Source organism: Sciurus vulgaris (genome assembly GCF_902686455.1).
Source record: "Sciurus vulgaris genome assembly, chromosome: 9".
In the NCBI taxonomy this organism is placed as follows: Eukaryota; Metazoa; Chordata; class Mammalia; order Rodentia; family Sciuridae; genus Sciurus; species Sciurus vulgaris.
The window spans coordinates 5,902,353-5,922,458 of record NC_136469.1 but is presented as its reverse complement, the minus strand read 5'-3'; the positions used below and the strand labels follow the sequence as shown (position 1 = coordinate 5,922,458).

At 43.1% G+C, this 20,106-nt stretch overlaps 1 pseudogene across 1 annotated transcript in view; it reads left to right on the top strand.

Annotated features, from left to right (window-relative positions):
* Positions 1-18,694, top strand: part of LOC306669223 (glucose-6-phosphate isomerase-like) — a 152,429-nt pseudogene extending 133,735 nt beyond the window's left edge. Inside the window, exons 3-4 of the transcript in view lie at positions 15,024-16,663; positions 18,672-18,694. The product of the transcript in view is annotated as a glucose-6-phosphate isomerase-like (transcript). The remainder of the gene's footprint in view (positions 1-15,023; positions 16,664-18,671) is intronic.
* The last annotated feature ends 1,412 nt before the right edge of the window (positions 18,695-20,106 follow it).

Sequence of the window (20,106 nt, the reverse complement as noted above, 5' to 3'; positions counted from 1 at the left end):
ATTGGCCCTTTAAATTAGCCAGTTTACATGATGTTCTAGTATCGTTCTTTTTCTGAGAGAAAGAATCTTTCAATATGGAAATGGGAAATGATGGTTACAATGATTTGTGCTTTGACCAACGGACCCTTTTCCAGTCCTGTAAGTAAAGCTAAGATCCTGCCTCATCCTGGGGTTTACCACCCTGCTTTATAAGGGAAGCAGTTCAGAACTTGGATAGGGCAGTCTCCCTCCCTCAGGAGGTCTCCGGTGGGAAAGGCCCCTGGAGACCTCTAAGGTCAACACATTCCCATCGGTGGCTCAGCTGGCATACTTAGAGCATAGTCAGAGTTAGTTGAGGTTATAGGTCTTTGGTGTCAGACTGAAAAGATTTTAGAGTCCGGGTTTGAATTCCAAATTCCCAAGTGCCCAGTTCATATAGTACTCAATTTCTTAGTATTTCTACAATCATGCCTTAAGAACACATTTTACAGAAAACACTAGGGATTTAACAAAGCCTGGATTTCTTTTGATTAAACCTCAGGAAACCTTGGATCTGCCGATGTCATAAGCTTTTGCGTTTATACATTGGGACAAGGCCCTGTTTAATGTAAGTTAGCCATTTAAATGCTATCAGAGTACGGAGTTAGGTTCTGTGTTCCTGCCCACCATATTTCTGCTAAGCTTCTCTCTCCACCTAGAATCAACACTGTACTTCGACCACATGCATAAGGTGAGCTCTACCCTCACGCCAAATGCTCTGTTACCATGAAATCCAGTCCAACTTCCTAACTCTCCACAGGTGGACACATCCCTTCTCTGTACATGGTTTCAATTACTCAAGGTACATGACTTGGAGCAGTCATTTAGCTGCCTCTAGATCACAAATGCCAGTGTTCACATTACCTGAAGTTTGTAATCTAATACGTAGTAGAGTGTACGCTGTACAGCATGTTTTCTATATAGAACTTACTTGAAGTTGAACTTTAATAATAAAGCTCTCTCTGGGCTGCAGTTGTGGCTCAGTGGTAGAATACTTGCTTGGCATGTGTGAAGCCCAGGTTTGATCCTCAGCACGCCATATAAATAAGAGATCCATTGACAATAAAATCTACTTTGAGGTTGATTTTTATCTAGTAGGGTTTCTTTGATGCTAAGTCACAGACTTGCAAGTCCTTTGCATACAGATACAGTAGGAATCAATTGAGCAATTTTCTATAACCCACAATTGAGGGCATTTGAATCCTTTGAAGGAAAATGGTAATGTTAAATAGCTTATTGACTTATTTTCAACATCTATTACCAAGACAGTATTTTTAATTCAGCATGTAGCTGAAGTAGTCTGACTCAGAAGATTTATTTTCTCACAATAGAGGTGCTCACCCTTGATCCCTTGCTATTTAAAAATGTCATCCTCCTGGTCTGCCCAAGACTTATGCATATGAGGCAAATCCAGCCACACATATGTTGCCCTTCATTAAGGCAAAGTGAAAGTAGCTTCTCTACAGTTAACCACTGAAGCAGTGGAGGAGGAAACTTTCAAGGCTCAGCTATCAGATGTTAAGGGTCAAGAATATTCCAAAATGGCATTAATAAGTGCCATCTCTAACTCTTTTACTCATCTTACAGCTTGAAATTTGATGATTAGAAAGTTTACCAGATTAAGACTTTTTAAAATATTAGAAAACACAGAGGGGACAGTAAGTACTGAGGTGGTCATTCACCTCAGATTTAACATATTTCCCTGTCACAATTTGCAAAACCATCGCATTTAGTTATCTAGTAGAGAACAGTTCATTATGCACAAGCGACAATATTTGTGTTTTAAGTGTTACTTTCTAGAGTCATTTTTAAATTTAGTAGTTTAATGTCTAGCCGCCAGAGGAAGAGTTGTAAGATTGACAGTATTTTATCTAATCCTAATTATTCTAGTTTATTAAAATTCTTTAGTATCCCACCATTACAATATTATAGATTATAACTGAAGTCTGTTTAATCGAAGTATTCTAACTATATCCCTAGTATATAAGCTAATAGATTCTAGCAGTAATCCCAGGGGAATTTGAAATTAATGGTTCCATTGTGCATAAAGTAAAGATCTTGATTAAAAGAAATCTTCTGAGATGCATATGGAAAGACACTGCTCCATTTTGGTTTCATGCAGGGAAAAAAGGAAACTAGTACAACTTATGGTTGAAGCCAGAGTCTTAAAAATTTTATTGAGTATTGTCCCTGGTTCTAGATTTGAAAGTTAGAAGTGCCAAGAAGACTTCTACTCTTTTCCCAGAGTCAGTGAATTTCAATCATGGACCAGAACCACAGGAACTTTGTGATCAAGATTACCTACAATTTGGGCTGGGGTCGGAGCACAGTAGTAGAGTGCTTGCCTAGCAGGTGTGAGGCACTGGGTTCGATCCTTAGCACCACATAAAAAGATGAAAAGGTATCCGTCTACAACTAAATATTTAAAAAGTAAAAGATTGCTCACGATTTTTAACTTGCTAGTTTTTGCTGCTGTTGAAAATTGCTTTGTTAAAAAGAGGATTAAGGGCACTTTTGCAAGAGAAATGGATACCCTTTTGGTGGTAAGAATACAGAGGGAGCAGAGGGGCAAAAATACAATCTGAGGCTGCCAAGGAAAGAAAAAAGGAACAGTCTCAGCCTTTGGAGTGGCCTTGGGGTGCATAACAAAATTGTCACTAACCAGCAAGACAGTGCCCTATGGATCTTAGGACACCACTACTGGTTTATATCCAATTGGGCCAACATTTTATCATAAACCATTCATTTGTTCTGGATATAGATTAATGACCTCCAACTTTAAGACAGGATATAGTAATGCACAGCACAGACATGATCTCCTTCCCACTCATGGTTCATGATTTGCACTAGGACTGGACAATTTTAAGATGTGGATAAAATGTGGAAAGAACTTTGGTAAAGGGTAACTAAACCAAAAATTTGGGTTAGGTGAAGGATGCCAAGAGTAGTCAGATCTAAACTAGAACCTTGAAGATTTGTGGGAAGAGAAAATCCAGAGGCACTGGAGAGGAGGGGGATGGCTCATTCTAGAGGCTAAAAGAAGCTCAACACTCATGGAAATCCAGGAAGGTCACGGTGCCTCATTAGCAGGTGTGGCTTCACCCTGGAGAAACAGGACAGCATGGTCTTAGTCTGTTCCATGCTATTGAACAACAGGCCAGGGGGCTTATTGTTATCAGTGACTCATTAGCTCATAGTTCTGGAAGGGGCCTTCCTGCTGCATCGATGAGATGCGTGACAGAGGCATCTCATGGGTGAGAGAAAGGAACAAATCTAGTTACAGCCAGCCTATCCCAGTGATGCCAGCATCCTACCTCCAAGGGCACCACGCGAAGCCCCTCATCAACACACCACCTGGAGACTGGGCTTCCACATGTGGACTTTGGAGCACATACCCAAAGCACAGCAGTCATGAACATTTTTCTTCCCCCAGAAGGGGAAAAAAATCTGTCAGGAAAATCTGTTAATTAAATGTTGCTATAAGAATTATCAGGATGAAATTTTTCTTAAGAGTAGCATTTATCTCACTGTTCAGTGGCTCAGAAGTCCAGGCCTAGCCTATCTGGGTCCTCTGCCTAGGGTCTCAAGTCCAGGTGCATGCTAGGACTGTTCTCAGAGGCCTATCTGGGAAATCGTGACCTTACAGACTTCCCTTCCCTTCCCTCAGCAAAATTGGTTTTCTGTGTCTGTAGGTAGCTTGCTCTTCCCAGGCCAGCAGGGGAAGCGTCTGAGAACAGGCTTGATGAAACCATCGCAGGAATGCAATGTCACATCACTGGTGAAGCAATTGCCATCCACCCTCTCCCTCGGCTGCATGAGATTGTGCATGTGTGAGCACCAGGAGCAACCGCCACGGGGCTACCCTAAACGCTGCCCCCAGAGGGAAAAATCACAGGGAGGAAATAGCAGCCAGAGGGAGGCAAGACGTAGCTTCAGTACTAACTTACATGAAGATGGGACTTGGAAGAAGCTTGCCAGATTCCAGAAAATTCTAGCAGGTAGAATGGATAGAGCACAGTAACCAAATTTGGGGATCGAACATGAAAAATTTCAGATCAATCAAGGAAATTGGGCAATGCTGATCAGCAAGATTTGACCTTCAGGACCAACAGGGATTAAAGGTCTTTGAGTTCAATTTAAGTGCTCCAAATTTTAAACACTAAGTTTGAGATAACAGGGCATTCGGGAAGTAAATAGGATAGCCAGTTGGACATAGGGAAACCGTACAAGAAACGGTTTCAAACAAGTAGTTGCACACACTAAGACCAGCAGTGACCATCTCCAGCAGAGGGAGAGCCAATGACCGCCTGGGTCTTAGACACCAACGCAACAAAGCAAGGACCAGTAGACTGCTGAACAGGTGCCACTTAGGTAATTATATAATTGGAAAACCAACAGGAACTTTGGAGTTGCCTACTGTATCCAGAGAGGGTGACAATGCTGGACTAGAGGGTAAGGTCCAGAAATGGGCAAGGCCTGACGCATCGGGAACTCCTGAGGAGGAAGGTGGGGCCCCCTGCTGGGCTGCTGTTCCTCTTCTACTTCAAAACCTTTGACGGAACCCTGTTTAGAGTGTGAGTCTTGTCTGGGCCGTTCTCCATGTAGGAAATGGTAGAAAGGCCTCGTCTTCCGTAGGTCAAGAGTAATTGGCAGAGCCATAAGGATTTGGAGCAGGGACAGAGAAGTCATAAAGACCCGAGCTGTAACTGCTCTCCCCACCCATGCGCCCTTGCACCTGGGAGTGTGCTGTGGCTCTGTTCTAAGGGTGATGGGAGTTGGGAGTTTTCTTTAGGTATTAAGGGAAAGGCGTCTCAGGAAGGCGGAAGACCAAGAAGCCACATATGCACAAGTGCCATCAGTGCCAAGTGCCACACCCTGCGCCTCACCCGCAGGAGGATACCACTGATGTACAAGAGCCTATTATCAGGTAAGGGGAAGGCAAGCTTTAAAGTCCATGAACTTGGTAAGCAGCAGTCTGCTCACCACTGGACAGAGGATCCACTTGGCCCTCCTCAGCCACCCCAGACTCTGGTAGCCTCACCAACCCAGTTTCCTTCTGCTCCTTTTAGCAGAGGCCACAGACCTAGCAACAAGCCCCGTGTCGGGGGATGCCAGATGAGCTCTGGGAGGGGACCAGAGCCTGTCCTGCAAGGTCAGTGGGGAAGCAAGTCCCAGGACTTCTACACGCTCTTTGCTTTCCCCAGAGGCAGCCTTGCACCAACAATCTGCCCTACTCGGTCAGGAGTGGCAGATGGTAGGAAAGCAAGTTAGGGCTTGTGCTTTTAACCACTTTTGATTTTGTTTTTAGTTTAAACAAAAAAAAAAAAACAAAACACGCACATACACACACACACACACACACACACACACACACACACAAAAAAAAAAAAAAAAAAAAAAAAAAAAAACCCAAGGTTTTCTAAAAGCAGCAGCCAACCGGAACAGATACTTCCAAATCTAGGCTTCACCAAGCTTTAGATCAGCTAGGACGGAGGACTGGAGCCAATGTGGTAGTTCCTGCTCTGCCAAATCCCAAGGACTGTAGGAACCACGAGCAAGAATTCCTGTGGCCCAAGTGTGAGACTGTTAAATCTTATGCCATGTACCCATCAAAGTTCACCATTGTGGACAATCTCAAAGACCGTGTTTAAGAATCAGCGACACTGACCTAGTAAGAAGTATAAACAGATCGCACTTTAAATTAAGGGGAAAGAAATGAAAGGATGACTCAGTTTTGTTGTCACAAGTATATATAGCAAAACATCACAACTGAAGATAACGTCCCCTCTGCCCTGCTCCCTCCAATGTGTTCCCAATATTTAACAAAACTAGATCAATTTTAGGAGAGAAGGACTATCACGAGTTGAATTACAACCACCCAAACTTCCGACGAAGCCTCCGTTACCTCAGGATGCCATTGTCTGGAAACACTTCACGAGGCAAGGTGAACGAAGCCCTTCGTGTGGCCCTAGTCCAACAGGACCGGTGTCTTTAGGTGAGATTAGGGACAGGCACAAAGGGAAGGCCATGGGAAGACCGTCTACATGCTGAAGGGAGAGGCCTGGAAGAACCTCACCCTTCATCTTGGCCTCCTGCTCTTCAAAATTGAGGTAGGAGTCAGGCCACCCCTCAGTGGTACTTGTCACAGTAGCTCTAGGGCGTGACCAACAGAGACCAAGCCCTGACCACGATCCAAGCCAGCACCTCCGCAGGTCAGTTGTAAGTGTAGATCAACCAGCACGTGCTCTGTGCTGTGCTGGCAGGAGGAGCAAAAGGAAGCGCCAGGAGCCGGGCCGCCTTGGGTGCAGGGACTCAGGAGCCACGGGGATGCAGGGCTGATCCCCTCACCGCCTGCCGGGCGACAGCTCTTCAGAAGAGAGTCCAGCACTTAGGCTGCGCTTTTTTGCAATTTCAAGAGCAAGGGGCCCTGCCCGAGGAGGAGGGTGCCAAAGCTCTCCAGGAAACGAGCCATGCCGGAGCCCACGTGGCATGAAGCCCCAGAGTCCCATAGCCACCCAGGGCAGAGGTCCCTGTACTGATATGTTAAGACATGGTTCCATATGAGGACTCTAGAGACTGAGCGTGGAGACCAAAGCCAGACTCACGACCAACTGGGGCAATCGAAGAAAATTCCCCAAGACAATCTGCACGTGTGATAAGCCTGCTAATTGAAATTTAAAAACATCTGAAATCTAGTACTGAAGAGAGATCAAGGGGAAGATTAACAGAAGATTAGATTCAGGACGTAATTACATGAGATTCTTCTACCTCTTAAAGTACATATTAAGCTCTTACATTGAGGTGAAATAGATATACAAAAGGTCAAATTTTTTTTTAATGTGATATATCTTAATTATACCTAAGATTTTGTTCTTTTCACACTTTCTTGTGACACTAACTCAACACACAATTGTGTTCAATTTTGTTTTATGTATAACCAAAGTATTAAAAAGATTTCAAATCAACTAAACCAGATACCATCTGTGTTAATATCCCTTGCTGCATGACCATTAAATTTGGCAACTAAGGACATATCCGATTATCAGTTCCAATAGGCCTGGAGAGTGGGCAAGGTCTAGCTGGGCCTCAAGACTGCAGGTGTTGGCTTGGCAGTCTCTGGATTGAACCATCCTCAGGTTCTCACATGGGCAGAATTCATCTTGAAAGTGCAGGACTGAGGCCCTGGGTCCTAAAGCTGCCCCCAGCTCCCTGCCACCCGGGCCTCTCCAGAGGCAGAGCAGGACAGCTCCCTTCAAGGTCCACTGGAAGCTTCTCACTCCAGTCTTCCACAATAGTCTTGTATAAAACATAACTGATCAAGGAAGTATGGTCCCAACACCTTTGCCGTATTTGACCAATTAAAAGCCAACCACAGGTCCAGTCTACAGTGGAAGGAAATGGTTCATACATGGTCCATGACTCCGTTTGTTACAACATGCTCATATGAAAAGTAATCAGAACATAATTCATAAGTCCATAATTCTGCCATTAAAAAAATCCAGAACCTGTAAGATGCATTTCGAAGACAACCAGGATGATCAAGTTGAAACGGAAGAGACCAGTATGAAGATAACACAATGGCTGAGAAATGAAGAATTAAAGGAAACATGATATAAAGGAATCAAGTGCAGAACAGAACAAACGTACACTAATAAGTCAATGCTAATAACACCAGGATAAAGAGAAAATCTTATAAGTGGCAAGCAAGAGAAATTGCCAGGTGAATAACAGCATCCTATTCACCAGTAACCAAGACACTGGACTGGAATTCCCAGTGAGGAGGGAAGGAGGGAGCGGCTACCCGAAAGTGTGAACGAACCACGCCTCAGCATATTCAATTATGAAAAGCAGGGCGAAATCTCTCGTCTGGGAAGTATTGGCAAGTCCTAGTTCTGTGACGTCACCCATCAAGAGCACGAGAAAAGCCATTTTTTGGTATTTAAAACACCACAGAATATCCACAATTATACAATAAAAATAGCATGATTATTCATAGAAGTTAAGCACAGAAATTATGATTTGTGTATTGATTGAGTGCCACAAGAAAGTACAAGAAGAACATACTTTATCCATATTAGTAAAATGCTGGTTCCCTTAATAAACATTCCTCCATTTCCAAATCCTTCTTCCTTCAATTCCTTTTGAACTTACCATCTCTGGTAGGAAGCAAACCTATGTTAGTTCTCTCCTCAGGACCTGAGTATGAAAGATAGAACATGGAGCTTCCTCCTCTGAGGCCCAACATACGCATTTATTCCTGGGCTTGAGTGCAAATCCAGTCCTCGGTTCCAGTGAGAGAATACACCTTGAAGTCACCGTCTAGCTATCCCAAGTTGACTTCCTTTGTATTACCAATGCAAACAGCAAACTGCTTCATCTTTGTAGCAACTGTTCAACCACAATAGGCTTAATATTTTACCCTATTTTTCATAATTGAAAATATTAAGGCATAGTTTCAATTTTCCTTCCCTTTGTAAAAGTCAGCTAAAATCTAGTATCTTGTAAATCCTGCATTTGCTGATGTTCCTCAGCTGTCAGTCCACGCTGCACTATCAGCTTGGCACCTTGGAAGGGAATTCAGGTTCAGGACATCTTACTGTTTAGACACTCAATTAGGACGTAGATTGTGAATCGAATGTTCGAGTCCTTTGTTTCAATTTGGAATTCATTACCCAAATTCATTAGCCTCAGATCCAAATCACTGGTCTACATTAATGTTGGTTTTATCTTATTTCTCCTAGTATAATTAGAAAGCTCACCACCAAAACACAATTCAAAGTGGCAACAAACGTGCAGTTAATATAAAGTATGTTGCACTGAGTGACATGTTACTAACCAGCTGCTATGGTGTTGAAACACGGATGGAGAAAGGTCCCTTCAGGTGTTGGCAGTAAGAGCACCTTTTAGGTGATGCAGATTTTATATCTATTTCAAACAGGATTAATTCACAATTTTATGAATGTATAGTAAAATGCAAGAATGTATAATCGCAGCAAGGTTTGCACTTGGTTGTGGGTCTGGAAGAACAAGATAGTTGTGGCTAAAATGAGAATTTCTGACTTTCAGAGAAAATGCACAAAAGGGCCCAGAAATTAAATCTTGAGATCATCCAAGGATCATTTTAGAGAAATGGTCTATAGGTTAGAAATGACCAACTCATTCTGAGAATGTTTACGAAAATCATTTTCTTTTATCTAACATTGCTCATTAAGTTACCCTGCAGACAAAGGGATACAACTAAAGATATTTAGTTCATTGAGTTACTGGCTGCAGAGTTACTCTAGAAATACATAATCAGAACAGACCAAAAGTAAGATAAAGGGAAATAATATACAGCTGACAGTTGAAGAGAGTACAGGACTATTTTCAAAATACAAATGTGTCATTCATTCATTCTAACTGTCCCAAAACTCTCCACTCAAACATTCTTCAAAAGGCAGTGGGCCAGTGTCTGTGGAAAATCTGACAGAAAACACATTCTGCTCAGTTGAAAGGAACCAGTACCGTAGCTGGTGAGCTTTGGAAAAGAAAGCTCAGTGGGTTTTGGTTCTCTCCTTTGCAATGTCCTTTTCTGAATGCTAGAATCAACTTAATGCAATTCATCCACTCACCAAGAGAAAATTTCAAAAGGGACCTCAAGTATAGAGATATCCATGGTTTGTGTACTTCACCTGTAATTACATCTTGGTGAAACTTGATTACAGTGGTAAGAAAGGCACTATTTTAGGTAATAAAATTGTAACGGAAGTCTTACACCTCTCCCCAAAAAGTGGTGTGCACTTACAAGAGGCCATTGGGAGGATTCAAGATGCTGGATTCGAGGAAGGCTGCATTTCCAGTTACTCACCAACTTGGAATTCAAGCTGCTTCTCAGTGAGGTTGATGCAAGAGAATTTACCAGAATTCCATCAGACAGTCTCTGCATGAAGATTTAGGTACATTGAGCAAATAAGCATTGGAGCCAAGCTGTGTGCAGCAGCAGTTGCCTTGGCACAGGTCCACCAGGGAAAGATAGTGGACAAGTTTGGTACAGGAAAGTCCATCAGATCAGAGAAGCAGCCTGGATTTAGCTTGTCTGCAGGCTGCACAGCAAACTGGAATCTTTACAGTGCTGTGTTTCCTCAACTAGCAAGCTGAGACCTGAGGTGGGCACCATCTTGAGACCAGAGTGCAGCTTCTTTTTGCAGGAACCCTGCAGAACTAGCTCACATTGACACACGGTTCTGGCAAGTGTCCCTAACCCCCAGCGGAAGACACGAGATAGGATTGTTCCCAGGGGGAATCGAGTCAAAAATGAAGGGGAGTCCAGCCTGCTTTCCTTTAGAGTCTGGCAGCTCAAGTGATGAGCTGAAGAGTCAGGAATCTGAAAAGGCAGGTAAGGGACCAAGCCTGGTGAGGTTGGGCAGCAGAGTATGGAGGGTCTGGCTACCAAGCCTGCAAACAGAATTCTTAAGAGGCTCCCAAGACAGGCTCCCAGCAGGGATCAGCAATGCTGAGCCCTAGGAATGGGTTGATCTCAACTCTCCTGGTCAGACACGACCAAGTCCCTCGGGCTTGACGAGGCCCAAGTCCCAGCTGCAGACACTCCCCACTTAGAGCTCTGCAGCACCCCACCCTAGGGGTGCACCCATTTAGAAAAATCTGTCCACAGCATTTACCATGCCACCCCACCTTATGCTTCTGAGAAGGGTGGCAGAGACTTATTTCAGATTGTCCCAGGCCACTCCAACGGGCTGCTTGTGAGCAACACAGAAGAGAAAGGAGTTCACAAGCCCCCATCCTTGCTCATTCTGCACATAGTCAAGAAGGAACGAATAGGACTAGGCAGCGACCATCCACCCTCAGTGCCGACTACCTCAGTGGAGGCAATTCTTTCACTTATTAACATTTTCAATATTGTAATTACAATATTTTGATATTTTTGCTGTGCTGACCAGTTCGTGTACATGCATTTACCTATTTCATGTTAGCATTTTTTCTACAGCAGGTACTTTTCCTTGTCTTCTGAGGGTTCGAGTTATTTTGATTCTGTTCATTTCTCTTCCACTGCCAGATTGTTTTCACTACCATTTTGTTTTTCTCAATAGCCACGAATTGCTACACCTCTTCTGCATTCTGTTCACATTTCTAACATTCTCAAATTTTTAATGAACTGTATTTTTACCATCTTTTAAGAACTATTTTGTTTCCATAATTTGTGCCCCCATCATCTTGCAGTTATTAGTACTGCAGATGGCATATTTACATCTGCCATTTACCTTAATGCTAGATCTAGTTCATCATTTCAGCTGTTGGCAATTCCTGATGCCACCATTCCTGTTTCTGAGGTAATTAGTGGTACAGATATCATAATAGGCACCGAGTATTTATTTTAATTGGTATATTGTTTGCTTTAGTTACAATTGCTTTCCCCTTTTCTGTGAGGTGCTAAGAACCTGTAAACCTATAGGAACACAAGTTCACAGTGTAGAGACTCTTAAACCCACCCAGTACACGTTACAACTTGCTCTATAGAGTGTATACACTGATACTCAAACTTCAGTTATACTTCGTTACTAATAAAAGATATGAAATTCCAAAACAATGGATAGTCCCTAAGTTGGGATAGGGATGGACCCTGAGCTTCCACTTAAGGACATTCACTCCTACAGCAAAAATACAAAGACTACGGATACAACACCTACAAGAGGTTCTCAATCCAGATTGCTCTAAGACACTTTGGCAAAGACGACTGCTGTAAAAAGGCCTGCACATGAGTATAAGGGAAATCCATCCTAACAGATGCATAAAACTCAACAGAATATGAGAAATATGAAAAAATAGTTAACATGATACTTCATAAAGCTCAAAATTCACCAGAAACAGACCTGACACATTGAAGATGAAATTTAAAAATTGTAATGATCCATGTATTCAAAGAACATAAAAACGGAATTAAGCCAGGACAGATTATGAAGGAGAAATTCAGTAAGGAGATAGGAGACATTGAAAACCAAATCTTGGAAATGAAAGATGATGTTCAGCTGAAAGTCTCCAGTAGATTAGATCATGCTAAAGACAATCTTTGATCTGGAAAACAAAGTGGCCAAACTATCATTTGGATAATACTAAAGAAAATAATTACAGCTAGAACACACAAGGATTCTGGGGCAACATTGAGGCCAAATTCAAGAATCATTGGAATTAAAGATTGCAAGATGCAGGGTGGTGACTTGGATTACCTCTTCAGGGAAGTACCAGAAAATTTTCCCAACCTTCAGAATGATATGGATATCCAGATAATGAAGCATTCAGAACCCCAGTAGAAAAGATCAAAAAAGAACCTCTAGCTTGGTGCCAGGGTGCATGCCTGTAATCCCAGTGACTCAGAAGGATGGCGCAGGAGGATTGCGAGTTCAAAGTCAGCCTCATCAAAAGTGAAGGGCTAAACAACTAAATGAGACCCCATCTCCAAGTACAAAATAAGTCTAGGGATGTGGATCAGTGGTCAAGCACCCCCTGAGTTCAATCCCTGGTGCTCCCCCAAAAAAGAACCTCTCCACAATACATTATAACTAAGATGCCCCACATAGAGAACAATGATAGAATTTAACTTCAAGAGAGAAGCCAATCTCAAAAAACCAAAGGACGAATGATCTCACTGATAAGTGGATGATGACACTTAATGGGGGGTGGGAGGGGTGTTAAGGTTAGGGTTAGGGTTAGGGTTAAGGAAGGTGGCAAGAATGGAGGAAGGAAGGACTGTATAGAGGGAAAAGAGGGGTGGGAGGGGTGGGGGAGGAAAAAAATAACAAAATGAATCAAACATTACCCTATGTAAATTTATGATTACACAAATGGTATGCCTTTACTCCATGTACAGAGAAACAACATGTATCCCTTTTGTTTACAATAAAAAAAAAAAAAGAGAGAGAAGCACCAGGTCACATGTAAAGGCAAGTCAATCAATCACTTAAGATTTTCAGCACAGACTTTAAAAATCCAGGAGTGTCTGGAATGTGTTTCCAACCCTTAAAATAGCTGCCCACCCAAATGATTGCTGTCCAGCAAAGCTATTCTTCAGACTTGAAGGGAAATAAAAACCTTCAAAGATAAGGAGAAAATAAGATTGATGACTACTAAATCAGTACTGTAGAAAATATTTCAAAGAAAAATCAAAATTTCCAGAGCTGACAAAATTTCATTTGAGAAATTCTTAAGGAAATTAAATACTAGATATCAAAAATGTTAGCAATGAATAGATCTCTACAGCTAATGAGTCTTGGAGAATGGACTTTAAAAAAGACCCAAATATGTTGATTGGAACATTTCATTAGGCAAAATAGCCACAAGATGAAAGTGAAAAATGGAAATCAATATACCATGCAAATGTAATCTGAAAACAAGCAGGAGTAGCTATCCTCATATCCAAAGTCAAGTTCAAGCCAAATTTAATCAAGAGAGTCACAGGTCACTTCAGACTAATGGAATAATTTTCTTCTGTTCCATTATAATCTTTGGCATGTCAGTTCCTCCAGCTACAAATTCCCCATTTATATGAACATCCAGATCAAACATGTTGTCATGTATGTAAAACCACTGTAAGAGTGCTTAAGAGTTTGAACTTAAGTATTTCAGTTATGAAATAGGCATGAAACTATAGAAGCAATAAACTTTTCCCAGCTTAATCTGATTACTATTGAAGGAAATAATTTTCGCCTGATAGTTGATATTGATGCCCCCAAAGCTGGTGATGCTTGAATTAAAGACTCAGGCCTTAGTACAATGTTGAGAGATTAACACTTCTCTTACCACTAGATAAGTCATCCAGAAATTTAGCAAAGGTTCTTTGGACCTGAGAAATATTAAGTCAAATTGACATCTGTAGATTATTTCATCCAAGAGCTGAATACACTTTTGGCTCAGTGGCTCATGAAACATTCTCCAGAATAGAATATTTCAGGCCACAAAGCAACTCTTAGGAAAAAAATAGAATACCTTGCATCTTACTTGATCATAATGGAATGAAAAACCAAACTCTCAAACTATATAAACAGATGGAATACAGTTTTAAATAATGAATTGGTGATAGTAATAATTTAAAAATTCTTAGAATCAAAAGACTAGTGATATAACATACCAAAACCTCTGGATACACTGATGATTTCAAGAGGAAAGTTTATAGCTATACATGCCTACATAAAAGTCAGAAAGACATCAAAATATAATGGTGCATCTCAAGGCTCTTAAAAAAAATAGTCATTTCAAAACCAGTAAAGGGGTTGAGGTTGCAGCTCAGTGGTAAAGTGCTTGCCTTGTATCTGAGGCACTGGGTTTGATCCTCAGCACCACATAAAAGGTATTGTGTCCATCTACAACTAAAATTTTAAGAAAGAAAATAAGATGGGTGACAATGATAAAAATACAAAGGGTCAATGAAGAGTTCTTTGAAGAGACTGAATGTATAAGCTCTTAGCCATACTAAAGAAAAATACTCAAGGAAAAGAGTCACCACAGATCAGAAATTTAGATATTAGAGACCATGTCGAAAACATACCCCAATTAAAAAAAAAAAAAAACTAGAACACGTTTCTGGATACTCGTGACCTGCCAAAATTAAAAGGCCATGCAAAACCTAAGCAGACCAGTAACTAGGAATGAGATTGAAGTAGTGATAAAAAGACTTCCAACAAGGAAAAGCCAATACCAGATGGATTTTCTGAATTCTACCAAGTCACTGAAGAACAAATGTCGATGGTCCTTGAATTATTCCACGAAACAGAAATGGGTGGAACATTCCCCAGTTCATTCTGTGAAGCCAGTATTACCCTGGTAACAAAGCCAGATAAGGACTCATCAGGGAAAAAAGCTACTGACCAACATCCCTGATGAGAGGTTAAGAAATCAGCAGTTTGTGCGCAACAGCGTGTTAGCACTGCACATCGCCCCCCCCCCCCCCACACACACACACACTTATTTATTTTAAATCAAAGTGAAGGAAGTATCCTTTGACATACTGCGATCAGGCTCGCTTCCCACCGCCCGCTCCGCTTCCCTCCCCCGCGCACCCGCCGTCCGGTGCCCTTTCGGGGCCGCGGTCCCAGAAGCTGCAGCAGCGCTACCGAGATAACAGTTCTGACCTCAGCCTGCGCCGCCTTTTCGATGCCAGCAAGGAGCGCTTGGATCCTTTCAGCTCCACTCGGCGCCAACCATGGCCACCTTCTGGTGGATTACTCCAAGCACCTGGTGAGGGAGGAAGCGACGCACACGCTGGTGGACCTGGCCAAGCCCAGGCGTGGGGAGGCTGCCCGGGAGAGCACGCTCGACGGCAAGAAGTTCGACAGCACCGAGGGTCCGGCGTGCGGCCCGCGGCACCGCTCAAACACGCCCCTCTTGGTGGACCGCAAGGATGCCAAGCCAGAGGTCAACAGTTCTGGAAAAGACGAGATCTTTCTGCCAACGTGTCCGCAGTGGCAACCGGAGGGGGACATGGGAATGTCCATCACAGATGTCACCAAGGCCAGCATCGGAGGCTCAGACCTGGGTCCTCCTATGGTGAGCGGTGCCCTTAAGCCATACTCTGCAGGAGGGCCCCGGGTCTGGTTTGTCTCCAGCACTGATGGGACCCACGCTGCCAAAACCCTAGCCAACCTGCACCCCGAGTCCTGTTTATCGTTGCCTCCAAGACCTTCACCGCCCAGGAGACCATTACCAAAGCAGAAATGGCAAAGGATTAGCCAGCCAAGGGTCCTTCTGCAGTTGCAAAGCACTTTGTTGCCCTGTCTACCAACACGGCCACAGTGAAAGGGTTTGGAATTGACCCTCAAAACGTGTTGGAGTTCTGGGATTGGGTAGGAGGACACCACTCACTGTGGTCAGCCCTCGCCCTCTCCATTGCCCTGCGCGTGGGTTTTGACCACTTGGAGCAGCTGCTCTCAGGGGCTCACTGGATAGACCAGCACTTCCACATGGCGCCTTGAAGAATGCCCCTCTCCTGCCGGCTCTGCTGGGAATCTGGTACATCAACTGCTTAGGATGTGAGACACATGCCATGCTGCCCTATGACCTGCACCCTCCTGCTGCCTCCTTTCAACAGGGTAACATACAGTCCAATGGGAAATACATCACCAAGTCTGGTGTCCGTGTGGACCAGACAGACCCCATCATGAGGAAAGCCAGGACCAATGGCCAGCCTGCATTCTACCAGCTCATCCACCAAGGCACCAAGATGATACCCTGCAACTTCCTCATCCTGGCCCAGATCCAGCACCCGATATGAACGTGTCTACATCACAAGACCCCCCTAGCCACGTTCCTAGCCCAGACTGAGGCACTAATGAAGGGGAAATCAATAAAGGCGGCCTGGAAGGAGCTCCAGGCTGCAGGAAATAGTGCAGAGGACAATGAGAAGCTGTGGCCTCACACGGTCTTTGAGGGAAATCGCCAGCCAACTATTGTGTTCACCAAGCTCACACCATTCATTCCTGGAGCCTTGATCGCCCTGTATGAGCAGAGGGGTATCATCTGGGGCATCAACAGCTTTTACCAGTGAGTGGAGCTGGGAGACAGCTGGCTAAGAGAGTTTAGCCTGAGCTTGAGGGTGACACCGAGGTGACTTCTCAGGATTCATCCGCCAGCGGAGCACCAAAGCCAAAACTGAACTCAGGTACAGCCCCCCACACACACACACAAAACAAAAACCCCACAAACCTCAAATCAATGTCTATCAATGGGCAAATGAAGAAAATGTATGTCTACACAATTTCATTCTTTATAACTAAATCTCCATTATGTCATTTTTAGGAAAATGGATGGAACTCGAGAACATTGTTAAGGAAAATAAGCCAAACTTAAGGATTCTATGCTTCACTATGAGAAGATAAAGAGGGGCAAGGCAAGATCTGGGGGGGCGGGGGGGCAGGGTGTCAGTACAAGAAGGACTGGGTGAGACAGGAGGGGACAGAAAAGGGAAGTACTGGGAACAATATTGGCCAAATTGTATTGTTACACTGGGTGCATGTACGAACATTACAATTATAATGCACCAATAAAAATAGGCAAAAATAGAAAGTCCTAAAAATAAAAGTCAATCATAGAATTCTAGGAGGGGTTTAAGCTTTCTAGGCTGTCAGTAGGTCTCAGTGTTGGATCATGTGTCACAGCTCATCTGATGCCCCGAGGAGTCTGCCTGGACACAGGGAAAGTGAAGCTTTATTACCAGCATTTTGTGTCCAAGGCTAATTTGTTGTGCTCCATTTTCTCCATTTTTATGTGGTTTTCAGTGGATAGACACCTGCATCTCATTTGAGTAACTATTGCATGGATTTGCTGGAAGAGAAATGGAATGCAGTGTTTCTCAGCATCGCCTGCTGTTTACTGCCTCTTTTGGAGATGAGGGACGCTGCAGATTACAGGGCAAGTCAAACTAGATTCGTTTTTGGCAAGGCCATGTAACTTGAAGATAGCAGTGATGGTTTATATTTACATGACCACCATTCATACTCAAATCTAGGTGTCAAACAACAGACTTTAGAATAGCCTTACATGATCGGTATAGACCAGCTCTTCTCTGTAAGAGGCAAACTAATGCCGAATACATTAAATGTTTTACCATAGGACATACGTAAACCCCGGGTTAGAATCAGGCAGAACCCAGGCCCTGTCAAGTCTATACCTTCATAGGCATTTAGAGACATTTATAATTCTAGCACTTTTACTTGAAAATGCTGTAATAATTACCTAGATCTCCCAGTCGCAAATGTTATTGAAGAGCTTGTTAGGCATTTTCAGCCAGAGCATTTCTGCTACCCTTCCATGCTAACAGGACTATTTTGGAAATCAACTGGAATAGCCAAAATTTGAGGGCTCTGGAGAAACGTGTTTAATGTAAAATTTTAAACAGAAAACTTGGCTTACCTTCAAATTTGAAAAGTGTTTAAGTCCATAAATAAGAACTTTATAAATTATAGTGCCTTATAATTACTATTACTAATCAGTTCACACTATCCCATTTAACGTGCTCTTGGAAAGTCGAGCTCCGAATCTCATGTGGACATAGCAAACGGCCACATCTCCACAGACATTTAAATTATCATACAATAAGTTACAGCCTTTCAAGAAAACAAGATGTAATTTCCACATGTTTTCATTTTAGAGTGTGTTTTAACTTCTAGGGCCTTACATCTTCTGTGTACTTGATATGTCTGATGAGACTTTTCTCAAGGTAAACTATGAAACAAAGTTGCCTATCCTCCCCCCCCCCACACACACACACACACACAGTCTTGCTAGATTTTCCATCATTCTAATAAAAGATAGTTGTTGTCTACTTACATTAACAAGAAAATCATGATAGGTTTTGGGAAATGCTATGATAGCATAGTGCTAGAGGTAAGTGCCACCATTAGTGTCTGATAAGACCATGAAGCAGTCGGCCTGGCTTGGGCCGTTCCTGGGCTCCTGGCGTACACCCTAGGAGTCTGGTATCTCCAAACCCACTTCCTTCACTATGAAGGGGAAGCATTCCACACGATTAAGACAGTTCGAAGTCCACGCAGTGTTCAGAACCTCTCTGATATGTGTCTTTATATGTAGATTGGACCTTCCCCTCCCTTCCCACGCCTGCTTCCAGCTCCCCCGGAGGAGCTCCTGAAGTCCCACTTATGTCGTTCTAGACGTCTGCTGCATTGTGCTGTAGTTTATTTTTCACACCCCCAAAGGCCAGTGTGCCCAAGGCGTGGTTCCCAGCCCCCGGCACCACGGTGGGGCAGGAGAGCCTGGAGAGCTAGGAAGCCAGGTGGCGAGGGCGTGCCTCGAAGTGGAGGCTGGGATTCAGCCCCCTCTTCATGGTCACGTGGTGAGGGCTTCCTCAGCCATGGGCTCCAGCATCGTGTCCTGTCACCACCAGTCCAAAAGTGATGACCCACTCATGTTGAAACTGCAAAAACTCAAGACAAAATTTCAGTGCCACTGCTCAAACCCAGGGCCTGATGAGGGTGCTACCACTGAGCTGTATCCCAGTCCACCTTCCCATTTTTAGGTTGTTCTTGGGCGTTTTATTACAGTAAGGGAATGCTGACAGTATCTTTAGGATGGAAAAATGTTACGTCTTCCAGCGACTTTCAGAAATTCTTGAAGTAACACATGCACCATTTTAAAAGCACCAGTAACTCCATTAAAAATCAGGGTATTGCAATACCAGAACTTCAACTCTACTACAAAGCAATAGTAACAAAAATGGCATGGTATTGGTATCAAAATAGACAGGTAGATCAATGGTACAGAATAGAGGACACGGACACAAACCCAAATAAATACAATTTTCTCATACTAGACAAAGGGGCCAAAAATATGCAATGGAGAAAAGATAGCCTCTTCAACAAATGGTGCTGGGAAAATTGGAAATCCATATGCAACAGAATGAAACTAAACCCCTATCTCTCACCCTGCACGAAACTCAACTCAAAATGGATTAAGGACCTCAGAATCAGACCAGAGACCCTGCAGATTACAGAAGAAAAAGTAGGTCCAAATCTTCAACATGTTGGCTTAGGACCAGACTTCCTCAACAGGACTCCCATAGCACAAGAAATAAAAGCAAGAATCAATAACTGGGATAGATTCAAACTAAAAAGCTTTCTCTCAGCAAAGGAAACTATCAGCAATGCCAAGAAAGAGCCTACAGAGTGGGAAAAAAATCTTTGCCATTCATACTTCATATAGAGCACTAATCTCCAGAATCTATAAAAAACTCAAAAAACTCTACACCAAGAATACAAATAACCCAATTGACAAATGGGCTAAGGAAATGAACAGACACTTCACAGAAGAGCTATAAGCAATCAACAAACATATGAAAAAATGTTCCACATCGTTAGTAATAAGAGAAATTCAAATCAAAACCATCCTAAGATTCCATCGCACCCCAATTAGAATGGTGATTATCAAGAATACAAGCAACAATAGGTGTTGGCGAGGATGTGGGGAAAAAGGTACACTCATACATTGCTGGTGGGGCTGCAAATTAGTGCAGCCACTCTGGAAAGCAGTGTGGAGATTCCTTAGAAAACTTGGAATGGACTCACCATTTGACCCAGCTATCCCACTCCT